General features: G+C 46.0%; 1 protein-coding gene across 2 annotated transcripts in view; it reads left to right on the top strand.

Moving 5' to 3' along the window:
* Positions 1-25076, top strand: part of LOC142568011 (DNA (cytosine-5)-methyltransferase 3C-like) — a 394257-nt gene that overhangs the window by 290589 nt on the left and 78592 nt on the right. The gene's annotated exons all lie outside the window — the stretch shown is intronic.

The following is a 25076-nucleotide window of genomic DNA, read 5'->3' as shown; positions in this document are numbered from 1 at the left end:
GCAGCTGTCATATAACGAAATTTCCGCTGCTTGTCGACAATAAACAGTGCGCAGATTCCTTAGTCTCTGTGCCTATATACGCCTTGTCGGGGACTTTTGTCGCATCGCCGAGCCACTTACTCGTCTCACGTAATCAGACATAGTATCGAAGTGTTAAGCGCCGCAAGCTGAAGCATTCCAAGCGCTTAAACGAGGCCTGCGCTAACCACCAGTTTGCCCCCTTCGACGAAGACGCCGGTACCGAAATCGACGCCAAGACAAGCAGCGTAGGCCTCGGCGCCGTCCTAGTCCAGAAAAAAAATACGGTCTTGAAAGGGTAATATCTTACGCTAGCCGGCTGCTGCATAAATCGGAAGCCAATTATTCTACTAAGGAAAAGGAATGCCTTGCCATAATTTGGGGCACCGCGAAATTTCGCCCTTACCGTCATCGTGAAGGACCCTTCACGATGCTTAGCACGGTGGAGCCTCAGACTGCACTAATTAGAGATGACAGTGATTTACAATTCCGGACGAAAACAGTCTGATGCCGACTGTCGATGTAGCTCCCCGATTGACCTGCCGCCGCAGGACGACCAAGACGAGGGCACGTTCCTAGGAACTATAGGTAGCGACGACTTCGCTGAGCAGCGGTGAGCAGACGTTAAAAGCCTTACTGAATACTTGAAAGACCGACTGTGTGCCAAGGAAGTCTAGGTGCGCATTGTCTTCGTTCTCCTTGCTCAAAGATGTACCTTCTTGTGCCATCAGCAGTATGGTGAGAGTTTCGCACGCCGCCATGGCGATCTGACCGGTGGGCTCCACGGGTTTTCTCAGACGCTCTCGAGGATAAAGAGAACTATTACTTGCCGTGCCTAACCACTGACGTCGCTAACTACCTCAAGTGCTGCCGTGACTACCAGTGACGCAAGACGTCACCAACAAGGCCAGCTGCTGCAGACTTTTAAACCTCACATCCAGCTCTTCCAGCAGGTTGGGATTGACTTATTTGAGCCCATTCCGGCGTCAACATCCAGAAACAAAATGGATCCTAGTCGCCACCGACTACTTTACTCGCCATGCCGAAACGAAGCCCTGCACCAAGATAGTGCGCTTGAAGTACGAAATTCATCGAGAACATCCTGCTACGACATGGTGCGCCAGAAGTCCTTATCACCGACCGAGGGACGGCTTTTACAATGCAGCCTATTCAAGGCATCCCGCAATGTATCCAGAAAAGTCGCTGGAAGACAACTTCTTGCTACCGACATGCGAATGTTCTGACAGAACGCCTGAAGAAGACGCTCGCCGGCACGATATAAATGTACGTTGGCGTCGAACGCAAGACATGGGATGCCGTCCTTCGTACGTGACTATCGCTTACAACGCGGCAGTGCAAGAAACAACACGTACGACGCCATTCAAGCTGGGTCATGGCAGGGACCTAGCTACGACGCCCGACGCCATACTGCTGTTTATCACGGACGAAGACAAAGTCGACGGCGCGGCCTACCTCCAGCGCGCGGAGGAAGCCCGACAGCTCGCGCGCCTGCGCTTAAGGAATCGGCAAAGAACGGACAGCTGGCACTACAATCTTCGACGATGCTATGTGGAATAGCAGCCCGGCGACCATGCTTGCGTTTGGATGACGATGTGGACTGAATAAAAAGCTACTTCGGATGTTATTTCAGACCATGCAAGATTGTCCGACTTATTGGCGTACGGATATATAAGGTGCGAGACGACATTACGCAATCAAATCGGCGCCGCGCACGACCTGATGTCGTCCACGTTGTGCATATCAATCAATCAATCAATCAATCAATCAATCAATCAATCAATCAATCAATCAATCAATCAATCAAATGTGTTTATTAATGTGCCCAGGAAGAACATCGAGGGTCTTGGTGCTGGCGCACTCGGCAAAACAACGCACAGGAAGAGCAATGGAAGCTCACACACACACGTGCGCACACATAAAAAGGAATAATAATTTCGCGAATACAAATTTTAACAGAGCATAAAATGTGTGCGCGAAGAGAATACAAAAGTGGAGAAACCGAAGAAAGGCTTACAGAATGACGGAAGACACATCAGATATGAGAGTTTTTATGTTCAGTTATGGAAATACATCTGCAACTCTTTTCAGGAAAATATTAAAATTAGGCAGTGCAGACGACATATTAAAATGTCGCCTGCACTGCAGACAAAGGGTCACAAAAATATGAAGGCTGAAAGATGCGCTGTTTCCTTGTGCTTTCTGCGGAATGTAAAAGCCCACATTAGTAGTAAGTGCGAGCAGCAGAGTTTTCCATGTATTAATTTGTGAAGAGAAACATGGGATTTATTGCGTCCACAGGTGAGGGTATAGGTAACGTGAGTGTCTGTGTTAGCTCTATGGAGATGGAAGGTTTTGAGAGAATCGTTGTTTAAATATATATGTGAACTTTTCTGCACATTTTCGAGAAGTTCACAATTTGACCTACAAGTGCCGCCCCAAACCACGGAGGCGTACTGAAGAACTGGCAAGGCATAGACTTATATAATGTTACAAATGACCCACGTTGTTTGAAGTCTCTCATCACCGAACGTACTGTGCCGAGCGTTCGAAGGGCGCGCTGCCTCATCTGTTGAGCATGAGGCGAATCGAAGTACACTCCAAGGTCCTTCGTTCCCTGAGCTCTTGGCAGGCGAACATCTTTAACGCTATAGGAAAAGAAAGTCCTGGTAGTCTTTGCGCAAAGCTTACAACTTTCATTTTTGATGCATTTATGACCAGCTTGTTTTCAGCGCACCATGACGCAAAATTTGCGATGTCCTTTTGAAACGCGACACAATCATTAACAGTTTTAACAGGGAGAGGCGGGCTTGTCCGAAGGAAACAGACAAGAAGGAAACAGGACAAGCGCGAAACATCCGCGCTTGTCCTGTGTGTTTCCTTCTTCGTCCGTTGTCGTTTGTGCGGTTACCTAATGCATTCCAACATTAACATTCTTTACCGCATTGAAAAGTTTCGCGTCCCCATCAGCATATAACAAAATTAAATAATTTTGAATGACTGTCGAAACGTCGTTAATAAAAGCGAGAAGAGGGCCAGGACAGACTCTTGAGGAACTCCACTTGTCACAGCATAAACTTTGACGACTGACCATTTACGCTAACGTAGTACCGGTCGCGTAGGTAGCTTCTTATCAGCGCTGTGGTAGAGTGGTGCAGATGAAGTGCCAACTTTTGATGGAGTATTTGTAGTATTTCAGTATGTAGTATAGCTTTGTGCAATTGCTAGGAACGGGTGGATGTCTGATTTTCCCTGTATTCATTACTTCTCTCCACCTCGCGGGTTTCCGCAGAACTACTACGTCAAACACTTGCCTTTGCTTCGTGTTGTCGACAAATTCGACTTCGCCCTGCCATCTGCTAGCCGCCTGGTTAGCTCAGATGGTAGAGCAGCTGCCCCGGAAAAACGGTGGTCCCGGGTTCGAGTCCCGGACCAGGACGAATTTTTCTTCAACTATGAGGCTTTTCTTTCGAGGAACCCGTATGGGTTTCCTTTGTAGCAATTGCTACGAACGGGTGGATGTCTGATTTTCCTTTTATTCTGTAGTATACGACATGAAACGCATTGCTGAGATCAGAATAAATGACATCCAGCTGTCGTTTCTTATACACTGCTTGAGAGGCATGCATCAACGACCTAACGAGGTTGGTAATTGTGGAGTGTCCCGATATGATTTCATGCTGCTGAAGAATGATAGTGTTTTTTCATAGACGATGCAAATTATTGAGTGCAGAGTTGGCTCGAATAATTTTGGTGCTGCGCATAGAAGAGAAATAGGCCTGTATTGACTCGCAGCAGTTTTTACCCCCGGCACAAAGACGGGAACGACCCGCGCTATCTTCCAAGCCTTTTGGAATGTGTTCGTCTTTAGAGCAGAATTAGAAGTACAAGTAAGCACTGGAACAAGCAAGGACCCGCGCTTTTTAAAGCAGGTGGAATGTCATCACGAGCACGTGAAAAAGACGGTTTAAAGCGTTTGATGCTCTTAAAACAAGTTCCTCTGAGACTGATAGGCTTGCATACAGGGAAGGGTGATTGGAGAGCTTACTAACTCTGTCACTGTACCCTTCACCTTACACAGACCCGAAGTGTAGGGCGAAGGCGCCCGCGACATCTCGGACAGGTTGGCCGTCGCCACTAAGTAGAGAGATATCTTGTTTCGTATTATTGGATGACTGTTCACGAACATGCCTCCAAAAAGACAGAATTTTTAGAAGTACTAGCTTCCACATGTGCTATATAGATGGAATGATCACCTTTGTAAAGGTGTTTAGAGAGTGCCCTGGACATTTTAAAATCAATATGCCAGTGTGCCTAATTTGTACGCTGTGCCTTCCTATGAGCACGGTCTTTTAGCTTCAAGGTTGTTTTCAGTTCAAGAGAAAACCAATGGGGAACTTTAGAGCGTTTAGCACCCTTTAGTGGTATAAAGTTCATTCCATCGTGAATGCCGTGAATTGGTCATTAACATCTCTTAGTTCTAGTACTGAAGACCTGTCCGCATCATTAAGATAGTGGTAAAGGCCTACGTAATCTCCGCTTGAGAAATTAAGACCGAGTTGTTGCTGTATCATTTAATCTCCTGCTACTAGGTATCGCAAATTGTAATGAAAAATGAAGCAGGGGATGATATTTATCTGGCTTAACAAGGGGAAAGTCGCCACAGGAGACATTCACAGCTTCTGCGTTGCTAAGGCATAGGTCTAGTACATTGCCACAAGAGTTCGGAACATTGTTAAATTGGCGCAGATATGTAAAATATATAAGATCAAGAAATTTGTTGCGCTTGGCAAATACGTAAAAAGAATTGGTTGAAATTTCACCACTTTGCCAGCAAATGGCAGTCGTATTAAAATCGCCAATTATGAGTATTTATGCTTAACATAGGCCGATATAACATTATCAATAGCGGCTAGAATAATCATGTACATCTCAATATTCATATCAGGCGCAACATAGAAATTCCCTACTAATAGCCTATTACTACCAGCACCAAAAATCTCCGCTCAGACACATTCCGTTTCACATTCTAAATCGGGGCGCTGGATGGTCCTTGATGCTTGATTGATCGCGATCAGAACCCCACCGCCCTTTGATTTCGGTGAAGAAGGATCGCGGTCTCGTCGGAAAATCTGTAAGTGTGTAAGTGTGTGTAAGTATGAACTAGATGGTATGTCAGAGCACAACCATGTCTATGTTAAGGCACTGATGGGGAAACGAAATGACGTTGGCGAAAAATTCGTCCACCTTTGTGCGTAATCCACGAATATTCGATAGAAAACTCGCATCACTGATGCTTGTTTTCATCTCGCTGAACATTTTTCAGTATCAGTATATTAAAGGTCACCGCTGAAGGGCTTGTAGAAGCAACAGCGCGGTCACAGTGAAGGATCCTTTAGACACTGATAGCAGTCCTCATTAAGAGACACGTGACAGGGCGCGTAGGAATCATACTTGGTTTTTAGTCATGTGCAGGACAGGGGCTTTGCACCAACTGCTGAGAGGTGGGTGGCGAGCTCTAAGGGATGAGTGTCAGGCGCAAGATTTGTCACAAAGGTAGTCCGAGGGCGCACAGCGCGAGACGCAGCAACAATCCCAGTGGTGTCACAGCAGCCAGCACTCAGAGTTGACTTTCGCTTCAACGTTGGCTGACTGGCAGGTGACAGGTCCATTGAAGCAGGTAGGCACAGCAATTGTCAGCAGCGGGAGCCTTCGACGAAGCAGCCCGATCCGGTGCAAGAGGTAAGCACGGCAGATGGTCAGTGGTCTTCGGCGAAGCCGTCCGCACAGCGTACGTCGTTGCCTTTCACGGGTGTGGCGGCTGCGCAGCAGCAGAAGGGGTCGATGACGGCTTGCGCTCTTTGGCAAGCTTGCCTGGTAGAACGCGCACCTGTGCTCGAAGAGCGCCCAGAGCTTCCGATTGCTGTGCGGATGCCTGCGCGCTTTCCCTGTGCAACCGGGCGTTATCATTCCGCAGCTGCGCCACTGCATGGCTGAAGTATAATATTCCCTCAAGCGCCTTAAGGAGAAGGTCGCGAAGGGTAGTCAGGTCAACGACCGCTTCGGAATCTGTCACGTCGGGAGACGCGGCCACCGATGGGGAGGCTAGCGTGTGGACATCGTGGACAAAGTATGTGGAACAGGCACAAGCGTTGCAATAATCAACCTACAGCATTTGACATTGCTTATCTTCACCACAGGGCTAAGATTGCTGGGCATCGCATAAAGTTCCAGTGGATACCTGGCCATGCCGGTATTTAGGGAAATGAAAAAGCGGATGAAGCTGTCCGAAATGGACTCCAATACCGCAATTTCAAAAGAACATACTTTACTAAAGCCGACGCTTCCAACATGGCGAAAAAATATGCCTATCAAGAAAGAGACCGCATCTGGAATCTGCCGCTTCACCAAGATAACTTCCTGTGGTACATTGACCCAGAAATGAGACCAAAAATTCCACGACCACTTCCTCGACACTTAGAGACATTGTACCATCGTCTTCGACTGAACGTGGCTACACGTACACATACACGCACACATCTGTACCAAATATGCCTTACCACTAACCCGTACTGTGATAACTGTGCCAACTTAGAGACAATTGAGCACATATTACTAGAATTCCCCGCGTACCGCGACGAGACAATTTTTTGAGCTATAAATGGACATCCTTTAACATTACCCAGCATCCTATGAACAAAGCCCGGCCCTTGAAAACTGCAGCGGGTTTCGGATTTATTGTTCAAATACCTGTCAGAAATTGGTCTAATAGGAAAGCTTTAAAGATTCTGCATTTCATATACATAAGCCTAAATTTACCCGCCATGTCACCTGTAACTATCAGTATCAAGTCCACTTGCACATTTCATATTTTTTTATTCTCTTTTTCTTCCACTCTCTTCTGAAATCTTTTAATCCCATTCCCCATCCCTATACAGAGTAGCATGCCAGGGGTTGTATACGCGCCGGCAAATTTTTCTGTTTTTCTAATAAAGAGTCTCTCTCTCTCTCTGTTTTTACAAAAGAAACCCCTGATAGTGGCCTCCCTCATTTGCCATTCTTTGATCAGCCGCTTATGCCAGATATCACATTTCCCCCCGATGGTATTGCCAAAATAATTGATTCCCTAAAGCTGACTTCATCTGCAGGTCCGTATGCTATCAATTCGAAAGTTTTGAAAAATACTAAATGCAAAACAAGTGTTCTATTGTTTCACATTTTTCAACAGTCATTTCATGTAGCACCCTGCATCGTGATTGGAAGTTGAGTAAGATTGTTCCAGTTCCCACGAAAGGCCCCTCTAACTACCGCCCAATTGCTCTAACTGCTTTCTGCTCGAAAATCATGGAACACGTCTTTTACACTCATACAACCAACTTTCTAAATTCCGTTAAATTTTTCAATCCAACTCAACATGGGTTTGAAAAATGTTTCTCATATGAAACTCAGCTGGCAATTCTACACGACATTAATACCACCATCTATCAAAACATACCCGTTGACGCCCTCTTCGATTTCTATAAGGCATTTGACAAAGTCCCACATAAGCGTTTGCCATTGAAAATCTCACGACTTAATCTAAATACCCTTGTCCTAGACTGGATTAAATATTTTCTTATGAATCGACAGTTCGTGCATGCAAACAATATTTCGTCAAAATTGTCTCGTGTTTTATCCGGCATGCCACAAGGCACCGTTTTAGGTCCACTACTTTCCTCATTTACATGAACGACGTGCCCAGTAACATTTCTTGAAAGATGCGCCTCTTCGCAGCTGGCTGCGTCATTTATCACCCCATCCTTGATATAACCGACAACCAAGCACTCCAAAGTGACTTACTAAAATTAGATAAATATTGCAATGACTGGTTAATGCATGTGAATACTAACAGAATGTCTTTTGGTTTCGTTTCGTACGCGGCATGAGTACCTAGTATTTATATACTTTCTTAATGGCGACATCATCTCTTCAGTCTTATTCAAAGTGCCCTGCCGTTACTCTATCCAACGGCCTAACTTATACAACGCATATAACCAAGGTTACCAACGACGCTAACCGTACCTTAGGTTACCTCAAGCGAAGTCTGACACATGCCTCTCCTGTAAAATTTCTAGTTTACAAAACACTAATCCGACCCATATTAGAATATGTTTGTTCTGTTTGGGATCCTCCCGAACGCGCTCTAACCGATGTGAATGAATCAATACAAACGTGTGCCATTATATTCGTGTATTCAGATCACTCTTAGACTACCAGCGTAAGTAACCTAAAAAAACAAGCATGTCCACCTAGTTTTCGAGTTCGCCGCAAAATTGGAAGGCTTTCACCGTACCACAAAATTTTTCACGTTTCGCCTCGTTGTTCCCCCATCAATACAGCTTAGCGCGTCTCAACGCATCAGCCATCTTGAAGCTGTATATCCCCATGTGGCTGCAACATCACTCACCTTCAGTCGTTCTTTGTCAAGACAGCCATTGACTGGAACAATCTTCCCTCAAACATCGTCCTTCACGTCAACCCTGTTCAATTCGAAGCCGCCGTTGAGTCTCTCTTTGTAAACATCAACTCCGCCCACACCTGATGTAAAACCTTGCGTACAGGCTTCTTGAGCTATTTTCAATAAATAAATAATTAAGTTTACGAATTGCAGCCGGTGAGTTAACAAGGCATATGCACTTGAATGAATTTTGAAAATGACACCAGTGATGAGATATATGCCATCAAACTGGCCGTAAAATTCACTGTCCCGCTTACTTTTTTTCAACAAAACACACTTTTCTGCATTAAAAGAAAGTAGCTAGAACGTCCATGCATTTCGTCCCATATTTCTGGAATAAATCTCGAAACTGATATCAACTTGGATATTAATTTCAAGTGGGTACGTCTTGCAAACGTACCGGCTACTGCCGGTAGGTGCTCACCGGTACGTGCTGTAATGTATTTAAGTGAATTAGTAATTTTGTAACAGTCCGTTGAATATGCGTTACCATATTTTGTGGTAGTAATGTCCACCTCTGAATAATCCAGCTCGAGAAAAGCATTGTGCTGTCTGGCACAGGCGGTTTAGAAACATTCTCTAAAACTGAATAAGGATCAGTCTGTATAATCCTTATTAATTGGGTGTATAGTGCATGATAATCTCACTAAACATTATGTAGTTTTGAAATAACATGGCAATTGTAATAAGTGATGCCATGGGGGCAGTTTTTCGTGCTGCATTACTTGTTGCATGATCCTGTTGTGTTTTCTGCGACGACAACTAGGTTCCTGAGCAAGTCGTTCTATATCAAGCGACTTGTTCAGTTTGGCTACTTCAGATTTTTGTATGAAGAACCATACCTAATAGTGAACTGCTGAAAGACTAAAAAATTATTCGTCATGCGAGTTCCATTTTTTTTTTCATTGGCACTAAAATAATGAAAGAATTCACAAAATATCTGGTTTCCTGCCTACATGAAAGGCACATCGTTGCCTTTACCGGATAGCTTTTGTTGCACTTTAAATTTAAACCAGCGTATACCTCGTAATCCTTACTCCTGTATTTTAGATAGCCGAATAGACTATTTTTGCGAACTTATGCAAAATACAGTTTTTATTGAACAGAGCCACTCCGACAATGGCCTAGACCCGCTTGCAGGTGGGTCATTTCACGCCAAGTCGACCGTTCGTTCAACACCACAGATATAGCTGAAAAATATTCCACATGTTTACTGGAGTTCAAAACTTGCCCACTGTTATTTATTTTTGCCAAAAATCTTTTGGCATTTTAGCGACAATTTATTTTTATGCCCAGCAAACTTGAATGAATGAATCAACATTTTTTTGAAAGGACATTATATGGATTGAGGCCTTGAAATGGTGTGCATGGAAGGATGGTGAAGTGGTGCGACTGCCAAAATAGCCAATTTTTCAAATATTTGAAGACTTCGAGTACTTTTGACACCAGCAAAAACGAGTAAATTTGCAGTGTTTGAATTTTTTTCTCGTAGGGCAAAAAAACATCAGAAGGCAGAAATTTAAAAATTCTGGGCTGGTTGACATAATATAACTGAAAAATGGTTGAAGCTTTGAAGGTTTATCCCGATCGCCTATAAGAAAATGTAAAGTTCTAATCTTTTGCAAGCTTTGTGTTCAAGATCACAAAAGCAGCTTTGGTGGTTAAACTAAAATATATATGTGACACATCATTAGTAGCTCTACATGTCTGCTTTGCTTGTGTGAAGTTAAAACAAAGGTATTACATTTAAACGCAGAAAAGACACACTTTAGAATTTGTGTCAGCACCGCCTTTCTCCGACGTGCACACAAGTTGGGTAGCCGGGAATGCAGACGACAAAGCGGACTTCGTCTGCAACACAGATGACAAGGAATCAGTGTTGAGGTCTGCGTTTTATTTCCAAGAGGTGCACGCTATAACGCAATACGGCTTGTGGTTGGTGTGGGCCGGGTAAACAATACAGCCATTGCATAAAAAATATCAGTACGTGCAAACTTCGTAAGGGAGTGCTACAGTGTTACAATATACATTTCATGCCTTTTACAAAAACAAATAATTGCTCTTACGTAGACAGTAAATCCAGAAAAAGCGCTGATAGCGTTCACGCAAAGCATTTTCAAAGACATGTCGCACTGCAATGCAATGCGACATATCAACATGCATTGCGACATAGATGGAGAAGGACACTTTGTGCCCTGCTCCAAGAACTAAAAGACTGTCATATGACGATGCAAGTAGAAAACACCATAATTAAAACTGAAAGCCTACACTAACGTGAACAAATTCTTGTGGTGTTGCTTGTTACCACTGTTCGACAACCTGAACATTCTCGACTAAAAAATTATGTGTGCCGTGTTCAGTTTACGTGGTGAGACGTGTTTGGCGACCAATTTTCGCGTTCATGTTAAAAAAATGTGAGTCGAGACTTCAGCGCTTGACGTCGCTTTTTTGCGTATTGAGAAAAGAAGGCAGTCGCAGTTTGTTGACTAGCTTTTGTGGCTAAATTTATTAACCATCTCCTTGGCAGACGGCAGGGCTTCGTATATTTATGGTCGATGCATGATCGACAAACGAACATTTCAAAGAAAATTTGTTTTTTCGCATTTAAAGAATAAAATCTATTTGTAACTTATCACATGCATAGCAAACAGGTACGGCTGTGCAATCATGTATGACATATACAATGTGCCTGTAAAGTCATGGTGCATTTTGACGGGTCACTGGAAAGCAGGAAAACAGATAGAAATGTAAAAATCTTCACCAAATAAAAGGAAAAACTCCAAGTTTCCGTTGTATGATGTGCAACGGTGTGCGCACACAGGCGATGATGCAGCACCACGAACTGCACCTCACAGGCGATGACGCAGCATAAACTACGCCACACAGGTCATGACGCAGCACATGTGGGGTTATGGAGAGCAACACGTGTACAGTTAATGTATCAGTGACATTTATCATTTAAAAGAGAAAATCACAGATGTTATTCACTCTGTTACACCAGACGTCGTTATCCGCGTGTGGGAAGAACTTGAATATCGTTTAGATGTGTGTAGGGCAACAAATGGGCGCCACATCGAATTGCATTGAACACGTATGAAACTTGGAGAGTTTTCCTTTTATTCGGTGAAGATTTCACATTTCTATCTTATTTCATTGATTTTCTGTGAGCAGTCGAAATTGCACCATGACTTTACGGTCACGTACTTTTATTCCGACCATTCAAGCTACTTTTTGACCTTGAACACGAAGCTTCTTGCAAAAAAGTTGAACGTCACAGTTTTTTAGGCGATCGACGGAACCTCCAAGGCTTCAAATATTTTGCGGCTATACTATTTCAACGAGGCTGCCATTCTATACTTATTTTGTGCCTTCTTGATTTCCCTGCGTTCTGAGTGAAAAAATTCAGACTTAGCAATTTTATTCGCTTGTGCCGGTACCAGAAGCACTAGAATTGTAGAAAGATTTGAGAAATTGGCTATTTTGGCAGTCACATCACTTCATTGTCTTGACATGAATACCACCTCAATATCTAGACCATACAATTTCCCTTTGAAAAAATAAAGCATGGAATAGTGGCTTCTGGTTTAGATGGGTAAAGAAAATTAATTTATGCCGAAGTACTGAAAAACTTTTATGAATAAAAATAAAAACAAGCGCTTTACCGTGCAAGAACCACCATCTGATTATGAGGCACGCCGTAGTGGGGGACGCCAGAATAATGTCGACCACCTGGGGTTCTTCGAACACCCACCTAAATCTACGTACAAAGGTATTTTCGCATTTTGCCCCCATTGAATTGAGGGCGCCTTAGCCTGGAATTCGATCCCGCGACGTCGTGCTTAGCCGTCAACACCATAGCCACTAAGCAACCATGGAGGGTGCCAAGAAAAATAAAAGGGGAGAAAGAGTTTGGAACGCCAATAAACATTTGGTAAAAAGAATGCTGGTTGATTTGGCTTGCAATAAACTAGCTGTACATATGAAACCAAAATTTTCGAAAAATTTATCATTGTACCTACTTTTGCTTATCAAGCAAACTTGAAATGGTGTTCCATCATGGAACAGTTTTTGATAAAACTGAGTTGTTTGGCATGAAACGACCGAAGATACCTAAACAATGAAATAGTAAAGAAACACTATCTTTGGTGGAACTGTATCAAAATTAACATAAAACTGTAGTGAAAGATGACAAAGCCCAAGACTTCTATGCTAGCTTGAGCCATCCAACTTGGGCTTTTCAGTAGACTAGCACAATTAGCATCAATAAAATTAACATAATAATGTCAAGGCTTACAAAGGTGGAGCATTTGTAAGTTCGTTTTAGAAATTTGAATTGGGCTTATAGACATAAAACTGTCGAGAGTTACAAAACCACAACACTTGTCCAACTTGGAGTCTTCGGTGGCTTTAGGTAACATGCGAGAAGCAAGGCCAAGATGTTCGTTACATAGGGCATGTTGATACCAGGAAATTTGAGACACCTGAATGAAACCTGTAAGAACAAGAAAAAAGCAGAACAAGTTTTCAAAACCAAGTTCCACATGCAACAGTGTGGCATACAGTATGCCCTCATTATAATGAAATAATTTATCTGTTTTGCTTTATTCCAACTTTTCGCGGGTACTACTCAGGGCATGACCATTTCATTCAAAGTGGCGCAGAAAAGGGCAAAGGCGAACAGCACACTGTAGCAGAACAACTTGAATATCATCGATGTCGATAATGGGAAATTCGTTTGCTCGGAAACAAAATGGTGAAAAAAAACTTCATGCCGTTCATGAAGAAACCTAAGGGGGACTACTCGCAACTCAAATTGTTTCTTGTAACATTCATAATTAAAGTGTGCAGCACCTCATTGAGCTTTTCTATGCTCCGAATACAATACTGTCATGTCACTAGAATTGAGTTGGCTTCATTTTACGTTACGTTTTACGAGTTCACGAGTGCACTTACGAGTGCACTTCTCGCCTTACAATGCCTTCCTTAGGACTCTCTACTTTAAGGAAAATACTGCTTATAGAGAAGTGTGTTTTCTGCCTCAGTGACTGTTATAATGAGGATTCCCTGCAGCTGGGTGCCAAGCTGGTTAGACTGACACATGCAGAACGTGACAGATACGAAGAACTGCTCAGTCTTCTAAGAGCCATACGCGAGTGGACTGACTTCTTTAACCTTTTGAGGTTCACTGCCGTACATGCGTGGCGGCAACGGAACATTTGAAAAAATGCGCCTCTTTAGAACAAAGCCTTTCGGAACTGGAGGTGCCGCAACCCTCTGGGACTTCTAGAAAAAAATCCTATTGTGCTGTCGTCCCTTGGGTTTCTCGAAAACTAATTTTTCTCTTAGCTCTTTGGTGGCTCTCACTGCAGTTGTTTGAGAGTATTGCCACTTCACCTAGTTTACTCTAAAAGAAGGTTTGTAAGTTTCATTAGACTAAAAAATGCTGCTTTATCCTGCATGCAATAAATCATGCGTACAACTAAAAATATTAAAATGGTTTCGTCGCTCTATTGTCGCAAAAAATGATTTCTCCATTTTTTCTCGAGAAGTCGCTCCGAAGAATTTAAATCTGCAATAAAAATATCAGAGATGTGCGAATAGGGATTTTTGAGACCGAATACAACAATGCCAGAAGCGAATAGAATATTGGGTAGAATATTGATTAGATAACAGCTGATATCACAATTAATATAAGATGACCTTCAAATAGTAGCAACCTTAATGTTAGCAATTTTTGGTCATTGCATACTACCTCATGAAAAGCTATTTATCAAACGCACAAATGGAGCAGCAATCAAGTAATTTTGTCACATGCACAGGATTGTTCTCTGGGCGTGAATGATTACTGTACAGCCTATAAAGTACACCTACCCAAGTGATTTAGCCTGCTGTACTACGCAAGTTACCGCGTTATATGCCTATAATATGCCCGTGGAGGTGAAAATTTACCGTACTTTTGCTCCAATTTATGTTTCATTGTTGTTTTGAAATATTCGGACAATATTAACATTTACTAATAGTGACTATTTGATTCGGTCTTATTCAATTCGTTATTTGAAAGTTTCGAGTGCTTACACACCCCTATAATATATAACTCTTAAATTGGGGAGGCATATTTCCCTCGAAAATGTGATCCTCATGGGGTTAAATAAAAACAGCTGGAAAGCCCGTTCATATATTCATCGCCGAGGTTCATTTACTTGTCATAGTTCACAGCGAAGTTGTAAACGTTGCAGAATTCCCGTCCGCGGTCAATACATGGCCGTCTACGGAGTATGTTACAGAAAACGCCTGTAACTCGTTTTATTGAAACTTTCCCAATACTCTCTCTCTCTCTCCCTATATATATATATATATATATATATATATATATATATATATATATATATATATATATGTGTGTGTGTGTGTGTGTGTGTGTGTGTGTGTGTGTGTGTGTGTGTGTGTGTGTGTGTGACAATTAGCCTCGAAGACGTAGTACCCGCTAAAACGCCGAGTTTCATTTACTTTTTATAATTGCGCAGTTCACAGTGAAGTTGTAAATATTGACACGTGCACTTGTTTATCCGATTGCATGTATGCGCCACGCGAATTGTGTAGAGCCTTCCGGAAGATATGCGGGCACCAGCGATTATTCTGGAACCTTCTATGTCTCAGGTATAAAAGCCGACACGCTTGCCACGCAGATCAGATTTTCGACGATCGCCGACTGCGTTAGCCGCTATCGTTGTGTTTTGAGTGTAACTTGCTTTTGTTGGCACAGGTTCGTCTAATAAAAAGTTAATGAAGCTATTGACAGTTTTGCTACTGTTTTTTTTCATCATCAATACCACGTGACATCTGGTGGCGGTACTAGTGCGTTCATCTATCGAACGCCCCCGGAAAGCCGCGATCCAAGTCCGACAGCCGAAGACAACGCCAACGTCGCCAAGGACCAGCGAACTAGCCGTAGGCAGCGGGGACTGCTACCGGAGTACCGACTTCTATCTGAAAAGGCCAGGAAGTGCACGGCCGTTGTGGCCGTGCACAGCTACAATGGCAGCCCCAGTGTCGCCATACAGATCGCGCTGAAGCAGACCGGGGGGCCACCGACGTCCCGCGGACCAACATTTGAAGACCCGGAAAGCTGGATGGAGACGTATGAACGAGTCACTCTATTTAACAACTGGAACAGTGACGACAAGCTGCGCCATGTCTTTTTCGCATTGGAAGACGCCGCCAGGACGTGGACCGGGAATCGAGAAACCACATGAACAATGTTGGACCTAATTTTCGGCGGCTTCCTCCAGACATTCACAAGCGTCGTGCGCAAATAGCGAGCCTAAACTCTACTAGAAACCCGAGTGCAGCTGCCCAATGAGACCATCGCGATCTTCACGGAAGAGGTGACCCGTATTTTCCGGCACGCCGACCCGGAAAAGTCGGAGAAAAAAAAAAGTCCGCTTCCTGATGAGGGGCGTCAAGCAAGAACTTTTCGCCTGACTGATCCGCAACCCGCCAAAGACCATAGCTGAGTTCTTGAAAAACGTAACGATGACTGAGAAAACTTAGAAAATGCGCTCTAGGCAATATAACATCCAAGTGTTGACGCCGCAGTTCGCCATCCAATCATTTGGCTCCGACGACCTACAAGAGACCATCAGGGTCATTGCGTGCAAAGAACTCCGCAAGATCTTGCCTTCGTCGCAACCTCAGGTGGCCTCGGTCACTGACACGGTCAAGGAAGAACTATAGCGATCACTTGGAGTTCCTCAGGTGCAGCCGCAATCGGCGCAACCACAGCCAGGAGCGATGACATACGCCGCCGTCGCCCGCCGCCATGGCCCCCTACAGAGTGTCTACCAACCGGGAAAACCGGGAATTCTCAGGGATTTTGAGCAGTCTGGAAAAACTAAAAAAAAACTCAGGGAATTTGTGCCTCTATCAGGGAAAATTAGCTGTAATTTTATTGAAAGGGTCGAAAGTCGTGGTAATGGTGGCTCGAGTAACAGACAGGAATCGTAATGAATCGTCTTTGACGCCCTGTCGTCGGCTGGAGGAGTTGCCAGTGTACAGTGAACGACCAACTTTGCGGATTCCCGATAATTTGGACGGCTTCGCGGCACCACCACATACCCCATAGAGTCAATGTATCGGAACGTCTGAACTTTCGGACGCAAAAACCCTTCGCTGTCCGATTTTCCGGACGTTTTGCCGTGACCGCTGGTCCAAAACGACATTAATTAAAGCCACCACCGCTGCCATTTTGATTACCTCGCCGCCTCGAACCGGCGCTCTCGAACGCACATCCGCTGGCAGCCGTAGCCACCACTGCGGCAACGCTAGGCCTAGCTGCTTCGACGTTCGCTATGAAGCTTCTTGCCGTTGCGTGCCGCGTTTTTTATTGAAAGAATTCGCTGCTGTCAGCAAAGGCACGGACTCCTCCTTTGTGGTCCTCGCGATTGGCTTAGAAGCTTGCAAAGCATGGTGCGTTGTATAATGCCGGTTCCTGAAAGTCAGCTTTGCCTTTGTACAGAAATGTTACTTGGTGAAGCATACGCAAAAGTATTGCAGTGAAGCATAAGCGTGTGAAGGGGCTGTTGTCCCGAGACACAGTATGTTTCCTTAATTATACACGTGTGCACCCGGTATTTCCTGTCTCAGTACGAGCACCAATATGCCTAATGCGTGTACCGACAGGCCTGCAGAGCGTTTTCGAATGTGCCTGTGGCGGATTGAGCCCTTAAGAGCAGTAAATGACATGCATTTATTTTTTCCCACCGGCCGATTTTTCGGACGTTTTCGCGGCCCCTAGGGAGTTCGAAAAATTGGATGTGGTACGTGCAACTGACCAAGAAGATGCTTCAAATGGTCCGTGGGGCGAATGAGTGGCGGAAGGCGGACAAGAAGCGAAAGGACCTACGCATTGGGGAATGAACGGGAAAGGAAGCATGCTGCCGCCGTTTTGAGCTCAAAAAACAAAGTGTTTGCTGGTGCTGATATGCAAATGTCCCTCATCCAAATGAAAATAAACTCTTCAAAGCAGTGAAACATTGAGGCGTCGTTGCGGGCTGAGAGTATGTCAGGAAAGTTGAGGTCTACTTACGAGCTGATGAGAGAGAAACTCAATTCTGACAAAGTTCGGGCCTGATACCACTGAGCTTGCTATCAGTTGATAGAAATAGCTCATATTCGAAAATATGTGCTTCTGTATGCATCTCCTTTTTATTTGTATTTGAGAATGTCGAACTCGATTTGAATTTTTTTCGAAGACATTTCATTTGCTGTGCATTTTACTAAACCCTCCCTTCTATTCTTTTTTGAATAGCATAAACACTACTCCTTAGTATTCGAATTGCATTAGGTTGTATTTTTAGCTTTTTTTCTTATATGCTTACTAGAGAGTGACAGAGTCGGGCGACATGGTTTCAGCCCGTCTTGACATAAAACATAGTTCTATATCACTCATGGAATTTTGGAAAGGCACTCAGGGAAAACCTGGAAAACTCAGGGAATTTGGAAATGCCAACTTGGTAGAAACCCGGCCCTACGCGCCCTCGCCAGAGTCCTGCAGCGCCGCAATTCCGTCGGCCACTGTCACCGCTCGTCGAACGCCTGACCGTCGCCCAGCGCAGCGTTCCAAGGCAGACCGACGTTTGACGCGCGCCCGACCAGCGTGCGCTCTGCTGTTACTGCGGAGAAGACGGCCACGTCTACCGCTGGTGCCCATACCGCGAAATGGGACTACGAGTGTTTGCCGTCAACGCTCTGCGCCCGCAACAAGGTGAACGCCCTCGCGATATCGCCGACTGCATCGCCGCCACTCAGTGGAGTCCTCGACGACCAGGCCGCCGTCACCAGGCTGTAGACGCAGCGCCGACCGTACACTGACCCAGCCCGGAGCTGGTCCGTCAGTCCATACCCGGAAAACTAAAAGCAACCGATGGAGGTGCGGTTTCAGTCGTCGAACTGAGTCGAACTGACGAAAATCCTCCGCCGACGACGAAGACGACGAAAAGACTATCCTGACGATGCGTGGAAGCAAGGAATGAGGCAACAAAAGAAGAACTGACGAAGCGACGTCCCAGCTACAGGTCAACACGACGCAGCCGTGATCCGGTGCCAAGACCTAACTGCAACGCAAAACAAAGAACCACCGACCTGGACGTGCTTCTCGGCGGCCACACAGTCACCGCCTTAGTAGACGCAGGAGCCGACTATTGTGTGATGAGTGGACCCCTTGCCGCCAAGTTGAAGAAAGTTAAGACTGTATGGGAAGGCCCTCAAATTCGGACTGCTAGAGGACACCAGTCGGTGTTAGAGGATTGCAGTCGGTGTGACTGGAATCTGCACGACAAGAATTGCCAAGCATAACCGGACCTACCCTGCCACCTTCGTTATCATCCAACAGTGTTCAAGAGAGGTCATTCTCGGTATGAAATTCCTAAACCAACACAGCGCAATCATCTACCTGAAGTCGAAGCCGATAACGCTGTCCGAAGATGAAGCGATACCGGCGGAGAGCTCTTGTAGTCACCACGCTTTGAGGGTGCTCGAAGATCAACTGAGCATCCCACCTCGCTCCAGCATTGTGATGTTTGTCGGTACCGAAACACCCGCAGCCGTAGCAGGCGTCATCGAGGGCGATCAACGTCTATGGCTCGATCGTGAAATTTGCATCGTAAGAGGGATCACTCGACTGCATGGAGGAAAAGCGAAAGTAGGGCTAACAAACTTCAGCCAGGAGTTCAAGCACGTCAACAAGGGCACGAAGATCGCGTACATCGAGGAAATTGTGGAAACCAGCAATGCGTTTCTCCTATCGGATTCTGCCGGAGCTGCCTTGACGGCCATAGTTACCGAATCAGACTTCGACCTCACCCGTTACGTCAAGACATGACGAGAATGTCAGCAACGCAAGACATCGCCAATAAGGCCAGCGGGATTACTAAGACCGATTGAGCCTGCTTGCCAATCGTTCCAACAAATCGGCATTGACTTATTGGGACCATTTCCGATGTCAACATACAGAAGTATGTGGATCGTCGTAGCTACCGACTACATTACCCGCTACGTTTAAACGAATGCCCTGCCTAGAGTTGGTGCCGCCGAAGTGGCGAAATTCTTCGCCGAGAATATACTGCTACGACGTGGTGCCGCGGAAGTGCTCATCACCGACCGAGGAATGGCTTTTACAGCGGAGATCACGCAAGCCATTCTGCAATATAGTCAGACAAGCCACAGGAGGACAACTGCCTACCACCCGCAAACGAATGGTCTTAGAGAGAGTCTAAACGAGGCCCTCGCCGACATGTCGAACACAAGACGTGGGATGCCGCCGTTTCGTACGTAACCTTCGCCTATAACACGGCCGTGCAAGAAACAATGCAGATCACGCCATTCAAGCTGGTTTACGCAATGAACCCGACGACGACTCGACGCCATACTGCCGCACGTGACCAACGAAGAGAATCTCGATATCGCCGCTTATCTCCAGCGCGCCGAAGAAACCCGACAGCTCGCCCGCCTGCGCATCAAGAATCAGCAGACTCTTCTGCATATCCTTCTTGTTGTAATCATGCTTTGAAAAAAAATGTTTGATTGATTGATTTGATTGACAGCCGCCACTACAGTCTCCGACGATCATGCGTGGAGTACCAGCCCGGCTACCGTGTTTGGGTTTGAACCCCAATACGCCGACTAGGTCTGAGTGAGAAACTTCTGCAACGCTACTTCGGACCCTACAAGATCGTAGGATGAATTGGCGCACTGGACTATGAGGTCGTGCCAGAGGGCATTTCGCTATCACAGCATCGCCGCTAACGATCTAAAATAGTCCATGTTTGGTGGCTTAAGCCGTTCTACCATCGCTGACAAACCCTCGGCCACTGTTTCTTTGGTACTTTCTCGTTGCTAAGCTTGCTTTTTATTCGCTTTCCTGTGATGTTTCTAGCATTGGCACGATGATTTTTAAGAGGAGGCTTTGACAGGTGTACTTGTTTATCTTTCTCAGGTGACCGCGTTTCACCGTCTAATAAATTATTATCGCTCTGAAGAGAACGCGCTTGCATGTATAGGAAGCCGCTCGAATGTTAAGGATAGTCCTATTGGCTGTCTGTCGTCAATGGACCTTGTTTATCTGATTGTATGTATGCGCGACGCCAATTGCGTAGAACCTTCTGGAAGATATGCGGGCATCAGCGATCATTCTGGAACCGTCGATGTCTCAGGTATAAAAGCCGACGCGCTTGCCACGCAGATCAGATTTTCGACGATCGCCGACTGTGTTCGCCACTATTGTTGTGCTTTGATTGTAACTTTGTATCGTGGGCACAGGTTTGCCCAATAAAAAGTTATTCAAGCCGTTCATAGTTTTGCTGCTGTGTTTTTGATGGTCACTACCACGTGACAATACTCTGGAATTCCCATCTGCCACGCGGCGGTACTTGGACACGTCACTACTTCATAAAAGAATAAGAATAAATCACTCCGCAGTTAAAAGATGCGTTCATTGTCTGTGTCCTTCGGTAATTATAATTATATTACTATTATTAATAATAATACCTGTATATACACAGAAGCGTCGATTGAGGTAAAACACGCCACAGTTTCGTTGCTCGTTCTTCACACAGTGGAAGGACTGAATAAAGGGCTGAAGAACCTCTACATCCTGAATGTATACAGTCCTCCGCGCGACACACTAAAGGACTTGGACAAGTTCCTGAGAGAAGTGAAGAAAGTCACCAACGGTGAAAAACTTCTCGTGGTGGGTGACTTTAACGCTCCACACCTGGCTTGGGGTTACCGATCAACCAACAAGAAGGGTATGGACGTGCACAACGCGGCACAACACCACCAGCTGACGTTGTGGACCGATACTCTAATAGCTAGCTAGAATCGGCAATAGTGTCTCCAGAGACACCAGCCCAGACCTGACCTTCTCCACTGGATTAAGGCAAGTCGAGGGGTCGAGACTGGACGAGACTCTGGGCAGCGACCATCATATCATCGAGACCGAAATCATGCACCACAAAACCCCCGTGAGATTGGTCAGGCCAGAATTACGGACTGGCCTGCGTTCCGGAAATATGAACACCCCAGAAGCCTAGAGGACATCGAGGAGCGGACCAAGAACGTGATGGACTTGGTTACCAAGTACACAAAAACCATCCAACTCACTGCGGACAATCCCGAAGTCGACCCACACCTACTTCACCTCTGGGAGGCCAGGCGAGGACTTTTGAAGAGATGGAAAAAGCAGAAGAGAAACCGCAAACTCAAGATCCGCATTGCCGCAGTCTCGCGGCAGGCGGAGGAGTATGATGAAAAACTCGGACGTCAGAACTGGAATCAAGTGTGCGGCCAGTTACAGGGAACCCTCAGCAACGGAAAGACCTGGGCCATTCTAAAGACCATTCTGGCGAAGACGGAATCAAAAGCTGTCACGGGGCAACACCATACAAAGACTTATACACAACTTCCAGGGAACCGAAGAAGAAGTGCTCGAAGCCATCACCGGGAAATACATCGGAGACGAGCAACAACGGAAGACGCAGGCAGTCATTCACCCGGAGTACGAGGGGGAACCCAATCCGGATTTAGACCAACCTTTCACCAAGTCGGAGATCGTGGCAGCCTTAAGAAATCTCACAAGAAACACGATGCCCGGCAGGGATAAACTTAACAAGACCCTCCGTAACCTGGACGAAGGGCGACGGAGAATTAAGTGTATCACGAAAACTGGGAGACCGGCAGTATACCGGCTTCCTGGAAGCACGCGGACGTAACGATGATCCCGAAACCCGGCAAGCCCATCAACCTACAGAACCTGCGTCCGATCTCTCCCACGTCATGCGCGGGAAAACTGTTCGAGCACATGGTCCACAATCGTCTCTCGCCCTACCTTGAAGAAGGTGGGCACCTGCCGAACATTATGTTCGGTTTCCGGCCTAACCGCTCCACCCAGGACATTCTACTTCAGCTTAAAGAAGAATTCATCGATGGCCTCAGCACATGCCACAAGAGTGCCATCCTGGCACTCGACGTGAACGGAGCCTTTGACAACGTCTCACGCGAAGCAGTGCTAAACAGCCTACAACATACCAACTGCGGACGGCGGACATACAACTACGTCCGGGACTTCCTGACGGGTAGAACAGCGACCATATGCTTGGGGAACCTCAGGACCGAGAAGTTCCATATACCGCAGAAAAGAACCCCCCAGGGGTCGGTGATCTCCCCGTTGCTGCTCAATATAGCGATGAGGGGATTGCCGAACCTCTTTGAGAACATTAGGGGTATCCGTCACGCAATGTATGCAGACGACCTGATCATGTGGACGTGCACGGGATCGGTGAGCGAACAACAAGACGCCCTGCAGGAAGCCATCGACAGGACCGAGCATTATCGGTCCTTTCATGCGCGCCGGAAAAGTCGGAGCTCCTGATCCTCAGAAAGAAAACAAGAGGGCGGCCTCCGCAGGAGACACCTGACCCAACGTTGACACTACATGGAGTCAACATACCCAAGGTGGACACACTCTGTATTCTGGGCCTCACTTTCCAGAAGGACGGTGCCGGTCTCGCCGCCATTAAAAAAACTGCAAGCGACAGTTACCCAAGCCGCGCACTTGGTGCGAAGAGTGACAAACAAAAAGCACGGCCTGAAAGAGCAGGACGCAATCAGATTAATACAAGCCCTGATAATCATCAGAGTCACTTACGGCACCCCGTACCTGGGTCTCAAGAACAGCGAGAGAGACAAATTGAACACCCTAATACGAAAGACCTACAAGCTGGCACTGGGGCTTCCACCGACGACGTCGACGGAGAAGCTACTCAGCCTGGGCATCCACAATACTTGGGAGGAACTAGTAGAGGCCCACAAGACGAACCAGATAGAGCGACTCAAGCTCACGAGCACGGGTAGGGACATGCTAATAAGACTGGGCTACCCAGTCGCATATGAGTCCACAAAACAGCGGGTTCCTCTACCCCTGAGGGATAAGATCACGGTGGCCAGCATCCCGAAAAACATGCACCCTGAATACCACAGAGAAAGGAGGCGAGCGAGAGTGAAAGCTCTACGTAAGGCCTACGAAGGACCAAAACAAGAAGTCCGATACACCAACGCGGCAAAGTACAAGAACAGAGCTGCCCACACTATCAGCGTGATCAACGGTCAAGGACAAGAGGTAGAAGCGGCCTCGGTAAGCACTCCAAACATCGACTGCGCGGAAGAAACGGCGATAGCCCTGCCGGCCACTACGGTCCAGCGAGAGGAAGATCAAATCACAATCATCACCGACTCTCAAACAGCATGTAGAAATTACCAAAAGGGCCGCATTTCCAAAGAAGCCCTGAGCATCCTCGAAAAACGAGACAATTTTCCAGAACATTACATTGTCTGGGCCCCGGGACACGAGTCCCTGGCGTGTAATGTAGTGACTAATGCCGCTGCCCGAGATCACATTCTCCGGGCTATCCCGCCGGGTTCACGAGCACTGGTAGACCAACAAGATAGCGTCCCGAAAAGATACGCCGATATCCTGAGCCACTATACACTGGGTAGGAGGGTCTATCCACCCCCGCATCCCAAGTTGACAAGAGAAGAGGCGGTGATCTTCCGAAAACTACAGACCGGCACATTCCCGCACGGCACCCTGCTACACGCCATGTATCCTACGAGCTATACTCACAAATGCGCCTTCTGCTCTACGCCCAATACCCTCTACCACATGGTATGGGAATGTCAACAAAACCCATCGACACCGCCCATCACCGGACCAACCGTCGAGCAGTGGGAGGCCCAGCTGACAAGCTCGAGCCCTGAAGACCAGCATCGCCTGGTGAGCAGGGCCAAGCTATCGGCTTAGGCCCACGGCATCCTGGACTAGGGACGCCGCCCACCTCGGACGATTTTACCGTCGGCTCATTTCTACTAATAAAGTTTATTCCTCCTCCTTAAGCTGTAGACATATTAACTGGGTGAACCGTAAGCGTGTCTACCGAGTGGGTAGGGGGCGCTTGCCGCCCGGTCCACTTGGTAGATACGTCTATAGTTCAAGTAACGTGAAACACCCTGTGTATAAATAATTAAGGGTTCAGTAAAGCAATATATTTGTGCAAAACGCGTTCATATACATGTTTATGTGTTTGAACATATATCTTGAATCTGAATATTGCTCATTAATGCTAACAAAACTCAGTTTATTCAGCAATAAGACAGCATTTAGTCAACCATTTTATTTTTGTGAACTACACAACAATGGCTCAATAACACTCCGTATTATTCAGCAATAAATCTACAGCATTTTGTCAATAACTTTATTGTTTGAGCTACTCAACAAGTCTATTGTTGAGTTATTGCTGTGTTCTTTCAATAACCGTTGCACTGTTGAAAGGATATTGAGACAATTCATCACCAATATGTCAACATTTCAATAGCCATTTTTGTAAGGGCCGACTTCTGAAATGACTATGCCCCTCAACTGCGTTCGGGTATCAGGAGGATGTACACGAACCGTTCATGTTAATTTACCTATGTGCGTCTCTCCTGTGTGGGC

The sequence above is a fragment of the Dermacentor variabilis genome, unplaced genomic scaffold (genome assembly GCF_050947875.1).
Source record: "Dermacentor variabilis isolate Ectoservices unplaced genomic scaffold, ASM5094787v1 scaffold_15, whole genome shotgun sequence".
Lineage (NCBI taxonomy): Eukaryota > Metazoa > Arthropoda > Arachnida > Ixodida > Ixodidae > Dermacentor > Dermacentor variabilis.
Note: the sequence above shows the minus strand (reverse complement) of the source record. Positions and strands in the feature narration are given on the sequence as shown.